General features: G+C 41.0%; 1 pseudogene; it reads left to right on the forward strand.

The window, feature by feature from the left end:
- The first annotated feature begins 3,429 nt into the window (after window positions 1–3,429).
- LOC141958790 (uncharacterized) lies at window positions 3,430–5,968 on the forward strand (annotated as a pseudogene).
- The last annotated feature ends 2,168 nt before the right edge of the window (window positions 5,969–8,136 follow it).

Raw genomic sequence — 8,136 nt, forward strand, 5'->3', positions numbered from 1 at the left:
GCTCCAGTGTGGGGTCCTCCACAGGCTGCAGGTGGGCATCTCCTCCACTAGTGACCTCCATGGTGGCAGGATGGGACGCCCTGCCCTTTCACCATGGGCTACAGGGGGACTGTGCAGTGGCACATCTCTCCCTTTTCTCCTTCCTTCCACTGACCTCAGTGTTTGCACAGATATTCTCCTCACAACTTCTCATCAGAACTCCAGCTCCTCCTTCCAAATGCCCCTTCTTAAATATGTTATTGCAGAGGTGCAGCTAATTGCTTTGGCCTTGGCACAAAGATGGGTCCAACATGGAGACAGAGAAGAAGCTTCTCACAGGGGGCCACCGCTACAAAAAACCCTGCCACTCACTCAAACCCAGGACAGGCTTTTCTTTGTCATGCTTGCAAGAAAAAGAAATAACTTCTAGAAGCCCAAATGTAGAAAGAATTGTCTCTTTTCATCACCTACTGGACTTGGAAGCTGATGCCTTTTTACATTCAGAGATTATTTGATAGGGAATTCTAACAATTGGCAGAATCCCCAGTTCATTTTCCAAGTTGTCCAAGAGGGGAGTGATGTATTTCTCTAGCAGATGAACAGTTCGTTTCCATTTCTTTCCTTCCCTCCTTCTTTTTTGTGTGGAGCTTTTCACAGTATGAGCTTTACTTGAAATAGTGCAGCTCAATTTCTGCTACATTGTTTAAAAGACCAAAGACATTATTTTAAAAACAAAAGTAATTTAAAAATGCTGTTTCCCAAACAAAACTGTCTTCCACTGTGTAATAATTATTGTAATTTTCATTATTTCTGCTGCCGTTTTTCACAAATTATAGTAATAGAATTACAAAGCAATCACTGTTTGAAGTTATTATATATTTTTTCTTTGTAATTTTTTATTACTCTCCCTGAAAGTGATATAGGAATTGCAGGTGACTAGAACTGGTTCTGCAATAGCAGAAGAGAGAGTGCACAGACTCCTTTGTCTTTAAAAACAGCTAAGACTTTATGTGTCAAGAAATCCTTCAGTGAGGATGTCCAGTGTAGAACTGAACCCCATCAGTTAAGAAAATGAGACATGAAAGTTGTCACCCAGATTCTAAGTGACATTGCAACCTCACATACTTTTAAAAAAATATAAACCATTCCTCTCCAATAAACATATAGAATGCATATATGAAATGAATAGAGAATAATGATTCTATTCTTCGTGATTAGCATACCTCTATTTTGGACAGCTACATGAGTGATTATATCTACAGATGGCAGAAGCTGACTGAAGACCACAGGAGTTTTGTCAGTTTTGCCAGTCAGAAACCTGGTCCAATATATTAAAAATCAGTCATGGCTGATTGTTTATTTTCATTACCAAAGATTTTAATTCTCACAGTGCAAAATGTTCTTTTAACAGTTATTTCTGTAGTGAAATTTAGAAATCACTAAGGCTTTCTACTTGTGAGGAAAGCAAGGACTACTTCTGAATGCATAGAATTTAGCAAGGCAATGGCCTAGTGTTTCTGGAAAGCAATTAAAAATCTATACCGCTAGCTATTGCTCCCAGGAACTACATTAACTGCTATAGCTGATTAGTGAAGTAGTCAGCTGAAATTACTAAAACTTAAGAACTCACTGTATTTTTCAGCCACTATTACTTTAAGTGGGGGGATAAGGCTGTTTTGGCTGCACTTCTGCATGTGTAAAGATTAAGAAAATTCTTTCTTCTGCTTCTTATAGGTTTCATAAGAGACACTTCTGGAGGTGGTCAGTGATCCATAAGATGTTCTTCTACCCATCACCTAAGGCCTGAGCTGTAAAAGAGGAACACATCCTGAGTGCTTATAAAATATTCAGGCCTTCATCTCCCTGCATGCCACTACTGCTGGCTGCCATTGAATTTATCCCCAGTGAATGCAAGACCCTGTGAACCAGAGTATGCATACACATGCTGTTGAGATAATGTGAATCTGCCAGGTCTCCCAATTCAAGATCCCAGCTTTGAGTGCAGATGGAAAAAAAAAAAAAAAAAGAAGAAGGCTTATACAGGCAACAAAAGTATTGCTTTAATTGCTGTAATTTGTATATATTTTTACAGTATATGACAATGTGACCTGAAGTTGCATGGGTCATTAAGCCTTAAAAATCACCAAGTATAGACATTAATTAGGGGATGGTGGATACATGTTAAATGAGGTAAAGAGTTTAGGCACTGAGAGATATTAACAGCCATATATAACGCAAGCCATTAATTTAGTAAAATTTAACCCCAAGTTTAGGTACATTAAGCAGTGTTAAATACACACTTAATTTAAAATGGATCAAATTACTTTACCAGATCTGCACAGGTTAGAGTGACTGATAATGTTTCATTGTTCTGTGACAAGAATACTGAAAAATTTTGGTGGTGCTGTTTGGCTAGTTCACAATAAAAAATACAGAAATACAGAAATTTTTCTTTATTTATAAACAATTTCCAAAAGTTTCATTACACAGCTATTGAAGAGCAATTTTTTTGTCTGTATCACACTGGGTCTTCTGAAGTTTATACCACTAGGCAGCAAATTAATCATTCATTAACTGGTTGTGAAGACATCATTCCAAGTGCAATCATTTAGACAACATGCTTCTGTCACCAGTTAATCTGTAACACTTTTAGGTGATATCCAAAAGTCCTGGAACAGATTAAGAAATTACTAAGTGAATCAATATCTGAAATTAGATCTTTCATGGAGTAAAATCAATTTTGATAACTGTCACTGAATTTAGAAATCTGTCATCAGTTTCTTAACATCCTTAGTCTCAGAATATTTTAAATTATTTGTTCAAAATATTGCAAGAAAAATTGCTTTATCGTCTGATATGAAAGTCCTAAAATACAAGAGAGAAATTTTCTGACTTATTTTAAACCACCTTAACATATCTGTGATTCTTTAGAAAGGGAGAGATTATTTGCAGTTAGATTATAATGAGTAATTTTACACCTTTCTCATGGATCTGCTTCTTATGTTTTAGAGTCTATTTCCAAAAATCACTTTCTAGCAAGAGTCCTGGTTGTATGGCATCTGACCTAATTTGTGTCTTTTGTCGCTCTTAGGATCATTTAAGAACCCTCCCTGATATCAGATTGGCATCACGGACAGGATCCCTAGTGACAAGAGTGCTGTGTTACCTTGCTGTGTTGGATGCAAACCTCTCAGGATGAAATAAGCCCCTTTGTGTTACATTAAGGTGGGACCTCCTGAGAGTGAACAGGGGGAAGAGTGGACAGTGATATTGTATTTGTGTTTTGGGTAAGGTGTGACCTCCTAAGAGTCAACAGGGGAAACTTGTGTACCAAGGTGTGACCCTCTCAGGACGAAAACCCCTTTGAGTTGCTTTTGTGTTAGATTCAGATCTGGCCTCCTGGGAGAGAACAGGCAAAATTTTACATTAAGGTGTAACCCTCTCAGGACGATGATCCCCTTTGCATTAGGGAAAGGAAAAAGGATGGCTTCCCAGAAGACAGCCGATGCTTCTGACGATGTGCTCTCAGGGGCTGAAGGAATAGATGAATTATATGATCTTTTGGAGGCGCACAGATCTCGCCCCTCAGTCCTGGGACAAGACTGGGTGAAAACCCACTGGTTTCCACAGCAGAGTGTGGTGATAAGATAAGGGTATTGCAGAAGGAAGCTAAGGTTAGGAGGGGGAAAGGAAAAGCTATAATTTGTGCAGTGTTAGGAGTGAGTCTGGCAGCTGCGGTGGAAGAGAGAAGGCAGAAGTCTTGTCAAACTGATACTGTAATAGACTCCCTGCAGACTGCCATACAGACCCTGCAGGAACAATTGAAAGAAACCAAAGAATTGCTAGAAGAGGAAAGGAACCAAAATGTAATATTGAAGAACGAGTTGAGGGAACAACTTCTGATGGAGACAGATACACTGGCAGAGGCATAAGTGAAGCTTTTGGAGAAGGGGATATGGGAAATTTATCCCCAAGGATATTTGCAGAAGGCAAAAGAAACCGTAGAAAGCCTCCCCCATATGTATCCTCTGGTTAAAACAGAGTATGTGTATGAGGATGATAGCGATAACCATCCTCAGGTTATCACCAAGTAAGTCCCATTTACAGCAACTGAATTGGCAAAGCTGAGAAAAGATTTTGCAAGAACTGCAAAAGAACCAGAGAGAGAGTATGTGTGGAGAGTGTCTTTGTCAGGAGGGGGTGGAATTTTGTTGTCAGAAAAAGAAGCAGAAGGATATTGGTGTCCAGGTATGTTTCTAACTACTGGTGACCGCTGAGCCCCATGGTCATTGACTCAGAGAGCTGCGTACTGGGCTGGAGGGCTGAACCCCTTGGAGATGGGAGATCCCCTTGCCATAACAGGTACGGTGGATCAGTTAGTGGAAAGTGTGCAGAAGGCGGCCTGTCTGCAGATGATGTATGACCAGGAGCTCAAGCCCAACCAGGGCTCCCCGATAATGATGACTGTGGACTCGGAGAGGATGACTCCCCTGATACGAGGACTCCCTGACACGCATTGGTATTCAAGTGCAAGGGAAGATTCAGAACACCCCCAATGCAGAAAGAATGATGGCCGCTCTGGAGGGGATAGTGACCCCTGACCATCAACAGCCAGGGAGAAAAGTATGGACACGAGGAGAGGTATCCCAAGAATTAATTAATTTTGGGAGGAAATATGGCCCCATTGGTAGATCATCCCAAAGAACTGAATCCAGGGTTGTACGGGCTGCAGAGCAAATTAGTGGGTGACAATCATCCATGAGGAAGGGCCAAAGCTTGGGATCACCCCGAGGACAGAATTCTGGGAGAGAAAGGGCCTAACTCAACAAGGACTGTGGCAACTAGGGCTTCAGAACGGCATTCCCTGGGACTTGGTGGACGGACTCCCGACTCAAAAATTAGAACAACTTGTGCAGAACTGGCGGATGTCGCTGCACAAAGTCTCCAGTTCCTTGAGGAGGATGGAGAGGTTAGTTGCCTCCTGCCCAGCCTGGAGGACAGCTCGCAGGTGGCACACCTCCACTCCCAGCAATCCGTCTTATTTTCGAGGACAACCCATCTTGGTCAAACTTCCCACAGTAGGCAAAGTGTCACTGGTGGACACACCCCTTAATAAACATACCTGGAAGGCAAAAGATGCTTGTGGAAAAAGTCTTAAGATTCACACTAGATGGATTGTTCCCTCTTTCTAAGCCAAGAAGTGAATTTGGTTTTTGTTTCACTTTCAGAAGGAAGCAACACAGATGCACCTATAGAAGAAGTGAAGCAGACACAGATTTTAGTGTAATTTGGTTAGGATGTGTATGTTAATTTTTGCTATATTGTTTTGGGGATTTACCTGTAAGAGGGAAGGGAAGCCAACTCCCCCACTTGCCCCCCCAGTCCATATGACCCCTTTGAGGATAATGAATTCATTTTGTTAGTAAAAACTGTAAGCCAAACCTTTAATCTAAGTCACTGTTGGGTTTGTGGGGGACCTCTAGGATTATCAAGATGGCCATGGGTCTCTACACCCCTCACTCCAGCACAAATTGTGAGCAATTATAGTGAAACAGATAACACCACCTGGGATGATAGTGGAACATGGCCAATTCAATTTCTTACTATGGGTCAATATTGCTTAAATTGTACCCAGAAGGGAGGGGTCAATGTGGGGGAAAGCAAGTGTCAATGGACACTCACACATAAATCGGTTAACAAAAATAGAGGTGTTTATATATGGATGTGGCTTGATGAAACTGGATGCAACAAAGGGTTTAAAGGGTTTTGGTCAAACAAAAATGAAACCTTAGTTGTCCGATGGCCTGGAAACCACATTTACCATCAAATTTGTAAGTGGAAGAACGACACTGGTGCCTGGTATTGTACTGGCTGGACAAGCAATAGCCCAAACAGCTTTTTCAGCCCTCTGGGAAATGAAAACACAACTTATTTCCCATTTCCAAAGGTTGCAGCTGGACCATTTGCTAAAGGTGCCAAAGCCAAAAAAGGCCATTATTGGATTTGTGGACATATGCCTACAAACAACTACCAGCAAACTGGTCAGGGATTTGTTATATAGGGATTATCTGACCTCTGTTTTTACTTTTTCCAGAGGCGGGTGGTCCTCAGTTGGGAATAAGACTATCTGATAAGTTAGGGGATAAAAGGATTATCCGCAACAAGCGATCTGTTGAATTTAAAATAAGTGGAACGCAAAAGTAGAGGGAAAACGAGTGGCTTCCCAAAAGAATAATTAAGCATTATGGGCCTGCCACTTGGAATCCCAGTGAACCAGTATCAGGGGCAAGAGAACTGATTTATGATTTGAACTGCATAATTGGACTACAAGCAGTTTTAGGAATTATTACCAATAAAACTACTAATGCTATAGACCTTTTAATACAACGATCTCAACAGATGCACACTGCAATCCTTCAACATTTTTTGTCTTTGTCTAAATTTAGGATAGATGCTTTATGCCTAAACCACACGTAGAACCAATTTTTTCCCCTCCCTGTCCCCAAAGACTGGGACCACATTCTTCGGCCCAGCCTGGGACACATCTTGATTGTTTGGTTAAGAAACTGTTGGTTAGTAGTGTTGCTTTTTATATGTTTATTTAGAATATTGTTAACATTGTTATGAATAGTGGTGGTGTTTGTTTACCTTTGTTTAAATCTGGGATAGAAGTTTCTAGACCCAAGTGACGCATACGCTTTAGGATAAAGGGGGTGTGGAAAGCTATTTTCCCACCGCACATGCTGACCCCAACTCCAGAAGACCAGAGCAGCAGACCGCTTGGACTGCCAGGGCCACAGAAACCTTGTGGTATTTTGTTAAAACCACAGAAAAAGTGGAACAAATGTTAGGATTAATCTTAATTCACTTCGCAGTCTTTGTCTTGTTAGCCATTATCTTAATTGTTATTGTAATACTTCTTTTTTGTCCCTGTGAATGTCAACCATGTAAACTGCTGTCATGTTCTTCTGCTGATTCATCGGAGCTTTAGAACTGGTTTATAAGTTGTTGTGGTTTTATAGAATTAGTTAGTTTTGAGCATGATATATTTGTTAAAGATGTTATTGGTTATATGTTTGTTGGTTAAAGATGTTCATATTTGTTATTGATGAGAAATTTGCTGGAAATCTTGTTTGTTATTTTATTGCGTGCTATTTCTGGTCTTTCTCTTTTTCTCTCTGTACTGTTATCTTTCATGCCACCACGAAGACAGCAATGTTGAGCCACAGGGTGGTGTAAGGGTCTGTGTTATCTGTCTCAAACATTGCTGTCGCACCACCACCATTTCCTGGCCTTGGCATCCTGTCACCGTGGAGGAGTACTCTGAAGGAGACAAATTGTCTCTGACAGAACCACATCTGCCTGAAGTTAAATCAGGATGAAGACATGCAGGCCGGCATGGGACCACGGGCGGAACACAATGAGCTCCATGGGAATGGGTGGACTCTTCAGAGAGATCGTGGGGACTGGGACAATAAAAGGACTGTGTACTCCTCTTTTGTGAGCATTATTCACTCTTGTCATCTCATCCTTCCTCAGAGCTGGGACTTTGGTGGAGCTTGGAGCTTGAAGCACCATCACCTGCACTGAGACCGAACCAACAGGACATCAGTGGATTCGTGGTGGTGGTAATTACTCTCTCTGCATCTCTACTGTTTGCTTGCTTAGGGATTCTGCCTTTTCCTTTCTTTTACTCTCTGTCCTATTGCTGTTAACAGCTGTTATAGAAAATAAAGTTTACAAGGTTGTATGGCATCTGACCTTGTTTGTGTCTTAATCTCGCTCTTGGGATCGTTTAAGAACCCTTCCCATTATCGAATTGGGACACTCATGGATCTGCTTCTTATGTTTTAGAGTCTATTTCCAAATATCACTTTCTAGCAAGAGTCATGGGGCTCAAATGGCGTCATTTATCCTCTGCAAAGTGAACTTTAAATGTTATCAGATAAAGAATGGTAGCATTGAATGCCTACTTTGCTCTGGTGAAAGTAAAAGCATAGATATAAAAGCTTGGCTTCTGATTACTTTGCCAGAGTGTTGAATGGTTCAGGAGTGCAATTCAAATTTTCGCATCTGGAAAGGAAAGCATTTATGTAAACAAAATGTCTATAAAACAAACAGAAAACTCATATTAGCTACTGGAAGAGGACACAAAGA

The sequence above is a fragment of the Athene noctua genome, chromosome 3 (assembly GCF_965140245.1).
Source record: "Athene noctua chromosome 3, bAthNoc1.hap1.1, whole genome shotgun sequence".
Classification (NCBI taxonomy): Eukaryota; Metazoa; Chordata; class Aves; order Strigiformes; family Strigidae; genus Athene; species Athene noctua.